Source organism: Camelus bactrianus, chromosome 11 (genome assembly GCF_048773025.1).
Source record: "Camelus bactrianus isolate YW-2024 breed Bactrian camel chromosome 11, ASM4877302v1, whole genome shotgun sequence".
NCBI lineage: Eukaryota > Metazoa > Chordata > Mammalia > Artiodactyla > Camelidae > Camelus > Camelus bactrianus.
Genome location: NC_133549.1, coordinates 75506771 through 75519119, shown reverse-complemented (window position 1 = coordinate 75519119; position 12349 = coordinate 75506771). Strand labels below are relative to the sequence as shown.

The following is a 12349-nucleotide window of genomic DNA, read 5'->3' as shown; positions in this document are numbered from 1 at the left end:
AAGTAAATAAGAAGTGACTGGGGCTCCTGGAATTAATCTACATTATTTGATGTAGAAAAGGGAGAAGTCATATTTATCAAGTACCTACAATTTTCCAGATTCTGTGCCAGACACTTTACATAATTACCTATGTATTCCACCCAGTATTGTTATGTTAGCATTGTTTTGTTTGTGGTTGTAAAGGTGCAAAATAGAAGTTTGGAATGATTAAGTAAATTTGTCACAAAGCTAGTCAGGTTTGAAGATGTGATTTTGTCCACAGCCAGTGACTCTTCGTGGTGGAACACTGGAAAGCTTGTCAATTACTCTTCCTGTGCCCACAGCTGTCAACCCAGATATTAGAACCTTTAGTGTCAGAAGTAACTTTTGCTCTGAACAGGAAGTAGACACTGAACAATAAAGGAGAAATCATCAGAATCGAGAAGATTGTCCTGTTCCTATTATAAAGAAACCACACCTAGGATAGGTTTACTTGTAGGTAGCACCCTTTAATAGGGACGTTGAAGATGAATTATTTAGAAGAACACGTAGATGAACGGCAGCAGTGGAGACAGCTCCTTTTGAGGGGAAGAGAGTGTGGTGTCGTCATCACATAGCTGATGGCTAGCCTGGGGCACTGGGTTTGGTCTTCTTCGGGGAGTCCTTGATGTGGAGAACGACCTACTACTGGTGAGTGGGAGTGGAAGGGACTGCGATACTGGCTCACTACCAGCAGAGGTTTTTTTAAACAAATCTTTACAGAATTGGAATATTACTGCAGAAGCCTGAGAACCACTTGGCTGAAAAATTCAGTATTCCTGTATACTCAAATTACTCAAGATCTGCTCTGTTTGGAGATTATGTAAGCATTTTCTCTTATGCATAATTCAATATTTTTCTACAAACCAATGATACTGGATGAGTACACTGAAGAAGCAGATGATGCTAAAACATTTGATTATAGAGTATTCCATCTTTAACAATCATGAGAGCTGTTCTATAAGAGAAGCTATTTACATAATACAAGCTCATGGTTTAGGAAGAAGCATCAGATGGACCAACTTGTTTCTAGATGCAAAACTTACTTAATTTCAATACACCTCTATATTTTAAGGTATTATTTTTTTCCCTCTATTTTTGATTAGGATTTGGTCTTGAGTTTAGCACGTATTAACCAACAAAAGAAGTAATAAAAGACTAGTTCTAATTTTAAAAATATATGATTCCATATTCATAAACTATGACTTGAATACTCGTAAGTCATAAATATCCATAAATTGTCATTTTCAAAAAATTATGATTAAGTAGAAACCATACTCCTCAATAAAAATATTTTCTTTAAAATTTCATAATTTTGAGCATCTATATTCTACTGAGCAAAACATTTAAATTTCCTATTATAGAATAAGTTATACTGAAGACCAGTCTGCTAGTTGCTTTCTGTAGATCCTTTAAATTATATGCAAACACCCTTTCTAATCAGTGGTAATCAGTTTCCACCCTAATTTGCTTCTTATGATGTTATTAGACTTGGAATAGATAAATAGTGTTTGAATCTCTAGATCCTGTAATTTCCTCTTGATGGCTTTCTTCAATAATTTTAAGTGCCTTCTGTGAAATGAATTAGCTTCAATTTCATTTGGACAAAGAAAAGTTCATTTTATCAGGTGCCACTGAAGCTGACTTCAATTTTAGTTATTCTCAGCAGAAGCCTTTGGGGCCTCTATGTCTCTGCCTCTCTTAGGGGACCTCTACAGGGTGACCGATCACCCAGAAATGGGTGTGTTCTGAGTCTCAGAACCAGTGCTTTTGTGAAGGAGGCTAAAAGTGACCTCTCTCTGTGAGGTTCTCATCTGTTTTAACAAATTACAGTTCTGAGATACGTGGAGGTAGATGTGTATGTGTGTGAGAGAGACAGAGAGAGTGAGTGCACGCATGCGTGCATGCTTGGGTGTAGGTGCAAACAACTTCTTTCATGTGAAAGTGTATGTCGGTGTACAGTTATGTGTGTGTATTTATGACCGTTTTTCCGTGGTGGTGTGGAGGTTGAGGGGGAAGGTGCTGAGGCTGGAAGCAGGGAACCCAGACTGAGGTGACTGCAGTGGACCAGGCAGAACACGAGGCTGCATCATCACAGCTCCCCCTCCACACTGGGAGCCAGACACAAGCAGATTCCTTCCCATCAGCTCTTTTTTTTTTTTTTTTTTTAAGTATATATGTCATTTTATTTCAGTGTTATACAATTATGAGAAGATAGTATTTCCTCTTCAAATATATACATGCCTAATACTGCCTCCATTTACAAATTTACTTTTATGTTAAATATCAAAAATATTCTCTATTCACCATGAGTTGTTTCACCTGCAGTTGTTTCTATATCATGATTCTGCCAGTTAATCAGATTCTTGTATTATTTCTACAGAACTGCACTTATACCATAACAACCTCAAGTTCACTTTTTGTTCATTTAGGTCTTAACCTTCCAGTGACGTTGTCTCTCCTTTATGTCAAAGACTTGACATAATTCTTTAAATATAATAAGAATAACTAATATTAACTGAACATTTGGAATGTCAGTGACAATAAAACAGGAATCTTATACATAATATCTTTAAGCTTCTGTCCTGTGATATTTCCATTTCAATTTTCATTCATTTGTTGAAGAAACTGAGGCTCAAATGTTTACACACGTATATGGAAATAGCAGCCAGAAACAGCAAAGCCACAATGCACCACTGTGAAAGACAATGGCACTTTCTATCACTATAACACTCAGGCAGAGGTGCGATGACAACTTGTCTGGGATGCCACCGGAAGGAGACAAGATTCACACTCAGGTCTTTAACCTCCTAAGACCGTCCTCTTTTCCCTAAATCCTACTCAAAAAATGTAGTCTCACTGTTTAGAAGCTAAATAGTGGTGATGTTGGTTGGGGGAGGGGGTGGTGGGTTACAGAATAAGTTTCTCCATTCTATTTACTATTCAGACAATAAAAAGACAAGCACTTGTAGTGAAAGGGTTAAATCTGACTGTTCATTTTGATGTTTAAGAATACACAGTCAGACATACTATGAAATATAGTTCATAGATGTTCATAATCGAGAAAAGGGGGCTTTTCTCAGTGGCATGTCAGTGAGCCACTGATTTGACGGGTTGGGAAAAGAATCATTTAAACGTACTTTAGAGACGGTAATTTAAATAAGAACTCTCTCTCTCTCTATATATATATATATATATATTGCTTATTAAAAAACTCTTCTCTGATATACAACAATGTTCCTCCTATTAGACTATTCACAATAGACATTAATTCCTGTTTATACTGGGATTTTCTTATCTTGGAAGAAACCCTGATCTTTTAATTAGCTCCTGATCCATTCCATATCCAGAGAGAACCAAAGCCCATCTTAGCTAAACTGAAAAAGGTAAGGCACATTTTATATAAGATAAATAGTTGGTGTAAATCAGAAGGAAAAAATGTTTTGGGGTTTCTAGGAAGAATAAAAATAAATGCAAAGAAAAATAATTACTAAAGAAGCAGGAGGCCTGGTAACTTCCACAATATGCTTTTCTTTGTCCCTGAAACAGAGCTGGTTCTGCAAATGCTCACAGAGGGCATCTTACTATGGGAAGGAAAGTTCACTTTTGTCAGAGAAGCATTCCATTCCCATTTTCAGGGGGAAAAAAAAAGTGCGAGTTGAAATGACTACTGTTTTTCAGAGGGAAGAATAAAGAGGCAGAATACTAAACAAATCTAAACTACGGCAAACCTTAGAGTGGCCGCATTCAATTTGAGTTGGTTTTGTGAGAGCCTCAGCTTTAACACTAGCCAGTCTTGAAATACAATTTACTTATTTTGTCACAGGGAAGTCCCTCGTGGTCCCTAGTCCTCTAATAACCCTTCATAAAAAACACCAGGCCCTAGTACAGGCTCCATAAATTCTCTGCATTAATATTCTTTCGGACCCCCTCAGCCCTTTTCATGTGTCATGCGACGACCGGTTTGGTTTCTTTACATAAGATTCCTCATTCGGGAGAAACGCTCATAGTCAGAGATGCTGCCCCCTTGAATGGGTCCAATATCCTTTCCGGTTGCTCAGGGAAGAGCTCCGGCAGCATCCATGCCCCGTCCCTCCTCCGACAGCCCTTATCCAAAGGCAAGAAAGGCTCAGGCTCTCCCGGGCCCTGTGTGTAGATCCGACCGCTTCTCCCCACCACCACCGCTAAGCTCCATCTCTTCCCCGGATTCCTGAAATAGCCCCTGTCCTGGTCTCTATGTTTTTGCCCCACCACGAAGATCAGCTCAGCCTTTTAAAATATGTCACATTATCTTACTCCTCAGAGCAACTCCACAAGTCATGAATGAAAGAGTTCTCTGAATGATGAATGAGGTCCTCCTCTTGTCTTCCTCTAAACTTATTTAAAATTTTTTTTTCATTTTAAAAAATCATTTTTAATTTCCTTTATCAATGTTTTATAGTTCTCAGTGTATAAGTCTTTTTTTAAATATTTTTTATTGATGTACAGTCAGTGTACAATGTTGTGTCAATTGCTGGTGTACAGCACAGTGCTTCAGGACACAATACATACATACGTTCGTTCTCATATTCTTCTTTACCACAGGTTACTACAAGATATTGAATATGGTTCCCTGTGCTCTACAGTATGAACTTGTTGTTTATCTATTTTATATATGTTAGTCAGTACCTGCAAATCTCGAACCCCCCATTTATCCCTTCTCACCCCTTAGCTTGTTTGTGATAATTCTTCCCAGACCATGTCACTCTGGCCACAACAGCCTGCTTGAAGATTGTCAAACACATTGGGAACATTTTCAGCCTCCCTCTTCCCGGGATGCTCTTGCCCGCATCTCCGTGACAAACTCCCTCAGGTCCTCAAGACTTGGCTCAGATGGCGCCTCCACAGTGAGCCCTCACCTGGACCACTGGACCCTGCCTCCCACCCCTAGCCCCCAGCCTCTCCACACCTCCACCTAGGTTCTCAAAGTGTACTCTTCTGACCTGCAATGACAGCATCTCCTGAGAACTTGTCGTGCAACACAAATTCTCTGCACCCAGCCCAGATTTACTGATTCAGAAACTCTGGGGGTGGGGAATAGCAATCTGTGTTTTCACAAGCCCTCTCAGTGTTTCTGATGTATCCTAAGGTCCGAGATTCACTGTCCTCTAATAACAATGATACTTAATGGGAAAATGTTAGTAGCTTTCCCTTTCAGTTTACACATAACAAGGATGCCTGGCTCAACACTTCAATTAAACAGTTTCTTGGTGGTTTTATCCAGCAAAATGTAAACAGAAAAGTAAATACAGTTTAATGAACTATACCAATTTATTATTTTTCCAAGACGTTATAATCTTTATTAAAAATCTAACTCTTAAAATTAATAATGAATTTCATTAATCTCACTTGACAGAGCACAATATATAAAATCCTTACTTTTTATATCCCGTAATCAAATATTTAGAAAAAGAAATCCCACTCAAAGAGGCAAGTAAAACTATAAATGCCATAGAATAAACCTAACCAATGGTGCATAAGATCCTTTTAGAGAAAATTATAAAATTTCATGAAGGATCTAAAAAATTATTTCTCTACATAGAGAAGTATAAAAGTATATCATTTTCCTTAATGGAAAAAAGCAACATTGTAAAACGGCAATTCTCTCAAATTTATCTAAAATTAAATACAGTTTCCCATGTCTGTGTGTTTATGTGTGTGAATATAGGTATGCATGTGTGTATGACTCAACAATTAAATAGAACACTAAAGTGTGAAAGTAGGAAGTTAGTAAATAAAATTTTGAAGACACATAGGTGAGGGGGGGTTGCCGTACAAGATATAAAGACTAGTAATAAAGACAGTATGAAATTTGCCTTGTGATAAATTTAGACCAATGGTCAAGAATAGCAGAGACTAGAAGCAGACCTACATATACTTAGACATATGTACGATACTTAAATAAAAACGGAGGAAGTCAGAGGGGAGAGGAAAAAAATCATACAGAAAGGGTTGGAGAGCCACTGATCATACATATGAAAGAAAAATAGATTATGGTCTCACTATACATACATACACACACACAGACAGATAAACCCAGATGCATTACATATTTAAATATGAGACAAATGTTTAAATATTTAGAAGAAAATATAGCAGAAAGATACCTTTATGTACATGGGCTAGGGAATAATTTATTGACTAAGACACACAAGAAACAATCATCATAATTAAAAATAAATACACTTGATGTCTTAATACAAAAACGAAAGACATTTCTGCACCATTAAAAATCACCAAAACACAGTTTCAAAAGAAAGGCTAAGGTAACAGGAAAATCATTGCAAAGCAGATGACCACAAGTTTTACTCTCACGAGCATGTAAGTAACTTTTTAAAATCAGTAGGAAATGAAAAAATGCAAACATGTTAAAAGGATTTTAAAATGTAAACAACAAAGAAAGAAACCTAAATGACACCCCCTCCCAAAACAAAACATAAAAACAACAATGGAACAAAAACATTTTACAGGATATTCTCTAAAAATTGGAGAAATGAAAATTTAAAAAAGATGTCATTTTACACTCAACATAGGTGCAAAAATGAATTCTAAGTCGTGGTGTATTATGGGAAATAGTGTGCAAACTGGGGCAACAATTTTGCAGAACAACATAAAATCACATTAAACGTGAATACTTCCTTTGACCCAGCAGTTTTGTCTCTCGCCTTGCTAAACGCCCACAAAGGAATTCTCACACTTGTGCAGAAGATATGTGCAAAAATGGTAATGGTAGCATTTATTTTAATTGTGCAAATCAGAAGCAGCCAAAATGGGCATAAAAAGGATATGTGTAAATAAACATAGATTGTTCAAAAATATAATGGAATATAAGCCTACAGTAAAAGTGAACCTACTTGTAGGTCAAGATGCACCAGAGTTCTTACTCAAGACATCCCTCTGCTTGAAATAATTATTTACACTCTTTAAAATATAAAAAGAAAAATCAAAAAGCAGCTTCTGGTCTGAATACCAGAAAAGGAACAGAAATTCAAAGCATGAATGGTTCTGCAACCGTGGACTTGCCAGGTCTGGGAGTCTGGGCTTCAGCTCCTATAGGAAGAAAGGGGCTAAAAATGATGTCATGTCACAGAAGAACAGAGTCAGGCTCCCTGTTTGATATGAGGGGGCCAGGGTACGTGGCTTGCCCCCTCCAAAGAAAGTAGCTTAAAAAACTGCTGCTGGGAAAAAAAAAAAAAAAAAAAAGCCTGGGATTGTAACTCCAGGACAGCACCATCACACAGAACACTCTGAGATAATGGAAAAGACTGTCCATTAAGGTTCTCTTTGGACACAAATGACTAGTGCTATTGGGAGGCAGCATTTTAAATACTACTTAATTTAGTCGATTGGAAATTAAATTTAAATAGCCACAAGTGGCTAGTGGCTACCTGTTGGACCTGTGCTAAGTAACCAAAAGGCCTAGGGAGAAGAAAGAATGTAGGCATGGAATTCATGAGCTGATGACAGACTTCTGCTGGTCTGGGGACTCAATCTGCTTCTCCCAAGTATCACAACCTTATACAGCCCAGTTCTGGGTTGCCTGAACCCAGGGGGTCTGAGAGGCAACTGACAACAGCATTACAGAGATGAATGGGCATCAAGGAAAGTCAGCAGGGAGAGGAGAGGAAGAAGGCAGGAAGGCAGGAAAGAAAGAAAGAAAGGAACCACACACAATCCTCTCATTAAAATGAGACCCAAAGGAAATACTGAAAACCTACAAAGAAACTGAATCCTATAAAAGACAGTAAAATTCACTCCAGAAAAATTTAATTTTATGGAACCAACAAATGTTTTGAAAGATGCTGAAATGTTCAATGAGATAAATTAAATATCAACTCAAATTAAAATCAAGATAGCATAAAACAAAATCACCCTCCTCGCCCCCCCCACCAAGTAAAACTAAAACTCTTGTCTTAGGAAAAAGAATTAATTAGACAGCATAGGGAAAATATAATATAATATAAATATGCTATCATATAAATTAGAAAATACATTCAATGGCTAAATGTTAACTGGATACAATTAAAACACAAATGAGTGAATTGAAAGACGGTCATGGGAAACTCATCCCAAAAGAAACCCAGAGGGATAAAGACAAATCATACAAAATACGTAGGACAGATGGGGAGACTGTGGCATATGCTCAAAAGCAATCCCAGAAAAAAAAAAAAATAGAGGAAAGGCAATCTTTGAAAAATAATATCTGAGGATTATCAGAATTGAAAAAAAGATAGGAATTCTCTAATCAAAAAAAAACAAAACACAAAAAAAAACCACACACACACACACACACACTAAAAGTACCAAAATATATAATTTCTAAAATAAAATAAATCAATCCAGAGCTAGATAGATTTTGGTAAAACTGAAGAAGATCAAGGGCTAGGAGAAATGTCTCAAACCAGGCAGAGCTTGTATTAAGAAAACAATTCACAGAATGTGAAATCCTAAATTTATCACAATGACTACCCTGAGAAAGGAATGAAACGTAAGGGCCATTTTTCAAAACGCTCTCCACTGTTTGCTGTTTTATTTCACAAGAAAAGCCTGCATTTAACTTGCAAATAATTACATGATGAAACTGAGTGGTGGGTGCAAAGGTGTTCATTATGACTTTTAAAATAGGTTGTATCTTTCAGCATTTCAAATGTATACTTCTTTTTGATTGGGTTTTCAGAATAAAATATTCAGAATTAAATGAACTGGATATGTACATATATTTAAATAGTTAGATTTATAAAGCATGATGTTGTAGGGAGAAAAAAATATAAAGAAAGTAAGTTTGTATGGTGCCTGTCAGCTGAGCGCCAGCCCAGCAAAGGGGCAAAAATGTAAATACTTGTCTGGGATGAAGACTCAGAAGGAAGGAAAGTGGTTTACACAGTGAAGGAAGAAAATGTTCAACAGGATTTAGCTTTGGCTATCTTTTTTTTTTTAATATAATAAGTTCCGAAGCAAATGTTATTGATGTTTATAAAGAATTACTCCATTCTGGAGACATAACCAAGAAGGGCATGGAAACATTATATAAAATGTTTTCAAATCGAAAAATGCAAATTAGGCAATCACCTTACAAGCTGTTCAAATTTCACATATCCTTCTCAAGACTCTAACGCATTATTTTGGGGAGGCAGCTTTCTGTTGCTCTGAGCAGCCACTGGCAGCATTTAACATTGCTCCTCTAATAAGGTGTTGTAGCTGAAGAGATTGTCTCAAATGCTTAAGATATGCCTACTTGAGAATGTTGAGATCAACAGCTGCACACTTAGCAAAAAAGTATACAAAAGGACACCCAGATGGCCAGTAGCACATGAAAATATGCTCAATATCGCTGATTATCAAATCAACACTACAATGAGGTATCATCTCAAACCAGTAAGAATGGCCATCATTCAAAAATCCACAAATAATAAATGCTGGAGAGGGTGTGGAGAAAAAGGAACCCTCCCCTATGCTGTTGGTGGGAATGTAAATTGGTGCAGCCGCTATGAAGGGTCCTTAAAAAATAAAAATAGAGTTACCATGTGGTCCAGCAATCCCACTTCTGAGCATATATCTGGAGGAAACTCTAATTTGAAGAGATACATGTATCCCAATGTTCCTAGCAGCACTATTTACAATAGCCAAGACACAGAATGTTCATCCCAGTCTAAACATCCATCACCAGATGAACGGATAAAGAAGAACAATGGAATACTACTCAGTCATAATAAAGAATGAAATAATGCCATTTGACCAAGGATGGGCCTAGAGATTATTATATTAAGCAAAGTGAATCAGGCAGAGAAAAACAAATATCATATGACACATATGGAATCTAAAAAAAATTGATACAAATGAACTTACTTACAAACCAGAAACAGACTGACAGACATAGAAAACAAACTATGGTTACCAAAGGGAAAAGGGTGGGGGAGGGATAAATTAGGAGTTTGGGATTAACATATGCCCACTACTATTTATAAAACAGATAAACAACAAAGACCTACTGTCTAGCACAGGAAACTATATTCAATATCTTGTAATAACCTATAATGGAAAAGAATCTGAAAAATAATATATATGTGTAAATATAACTGAATCACTTGGCTGTGTATGTGAAACTAACACAACTTTGTAAATCAACTATACTTCAAAAAAAATGAAAAAAAAATTCTAATTTTGAAAAAAAGAAGAAAAAAAAAAGGATATGAAGGGAGTGGGCCATTGCCGAGGGTGGGGGTGGGGGTGAGGGTGCTGGGCTTGAGGGCCAGGCTGTCCCTGTGACTCCATATTCACATGTGGAACTCAAAAATAATCCCAAAGTCTAAATATGAACCTGGCCCCCCAGATCATTATCAACGTAAGAGGATAAACATTTGACTTAATCGCTTTTAGCTTGCATAGTAAGATTCAAGTGTTTTAACATATGGTTGGATTTTAGGGTTGCCCTCAGCTGGTCCCTGAAAAAGTCAGGAGCAAAACTTGACACAGGCTCCGTATATGCGGTGCTTTGGGTGTCCGCTGGCAGACTAATTTCAGGAAAGGGGAGTGGGAATTTCACAGGCAAGCCTGGGACACTGTTCTACAAACACCAAAATAAGAAATTCTTCCACCCGGGATGGGTCACTTGAATAGATTTTCTCACTGAGCAGAGCTGCCTTTTCTTTTGTTCCCCTTTCTTGTAGACAATAGAGATCGAGGTTATCTCCAAATTTGCTTTGTTCTACCTCAGATAACAAGTCAACACTGTAAGCCCCCCTCAGCAGCACTGATTCATTCCTTTCCAGAGGAGAGTTAGAGGAGGATTTCATCTTGGGAGAAAACACTTGTAGAGCTTGCAGCTTGGAACAGAGGAGGGAACGGACGTGTTCATAAAGGGGAAGAATACAGACCAGCTGAACTCAATGCACCTGTTCACTGAGATAACAGACGGTCTCACATTTGAACTTGTGTATCAGTATTTCCCTCGGGGACTTGCTAAAACAGACTGCTGGGCACTCCAGAGAGCGTCCGATCCAGACCCTTGCTGCTCAGAGCCTCGGCATTGTCTGGAATGAAATGCAGACTCTTGGCCGCTAACCCAGATCTTCTAATCAGGCTTTGCATTTGAACAAGTTCCCCAGGCGACTCCGATGCAGGGAGAGGTTTCAGAAGCACAGTCCCAAAGGGCTTGTCGCGTATTTATCGATTATGAAATTCAGATACCACAGAACCTGCCTCCCCCTTCACTACAGTTTTCTATTCTATGTGAATTTCTCCAACAAACTAATTCAACCTGCATTTGATTTTCAGGATTTTCTGTCCAAGGATTGCCACTCCTACTTATTTGTGAGCACTATTATCAATTACTCTTATTTTTGTCATTCAGTGATTTGGGTGGGATTGGGCAAGAGAGATGCCTTCTTGATGTAATATTCTGAGCATGTTATCTTCTAAAGAAAAATGTGAGCAACTATGTATTTGAATTATGAGTCGAGTCAGGCCTCAAATATCTATATTTAAAAATACTTAGATGAATGATCTTTCACAAATGAACAAATTAAGTTAGTAAATACCACCGAGAATAATTATGAAGTAACATTGGCAAAACCTTGGAAGATGAGAGAGCTGCCAAGAGACTGGAGGTGGCCACGTACTCTTATTTTAAAGAAATGAAGACAGACTTGCATCAATTAAACCAGGAGGGCTCTCACATATAACTATAAATAATTATGACACAGGTCTCTCCTGGATTGGATTAATAGGACAAGCCAAACTAATAAAACTTCCTCTTTTGGTAACATCATTAGAGGAGCAAACTTGAAGAAGGACATACAGAGTGCATCTTGATTTTTGGCAGAAAGTAGGATGCACTTGAGGGCAAGACAGCAAGATGTGATACAGCCTGGACTGATAGACTTATAGGCAGAATAGTCATCAACTGTCCATCCTATGAGCTAATACCAAGTTGGACAGAAAAGCCTCGAGCAGCATGCTGCAGGCTTTGCCCTTGTGTTTGTCCTGCACCACTTTTATATTAGTGATTGGGATAAACACCTGGATGGGGTGTGTGTGTGCGTGAGGAAGAGCTAACATGATGGATGATGCCCTACTCAACTTTCAAATATATTCTCAGCAACAGAGTCTGAAAAGAAGGATCAAAGGATAGAAGTTGAAATTCCGCAGTGATGATTTTTGCAATACCACACGAAATTGAATAACTCAGTTATGCAAAGGTAGGTCAGAGGATTCTCTGGAGGGGGTAGAAATTTTGTATCAATAAAGTCTTGGGGTTCAGTTAGTGGCACATGACATATAAATCATGGAACAC

The 12349-nt window shown here is 37.7% G+C and overlaps 1 protein-coding gene across 11 annotated transcripts in view; it reads right to left on the bottom strand.

Annotated features, from left to right (window-relative positions):
• Positions 1-12349, bottom strand: part of NRG3 (neuregulin 3) — a 938337-nt gene that overhangs the window by 229254 nt on the left and 696734 nt on the right. The window lies entirely within an intron of this gene.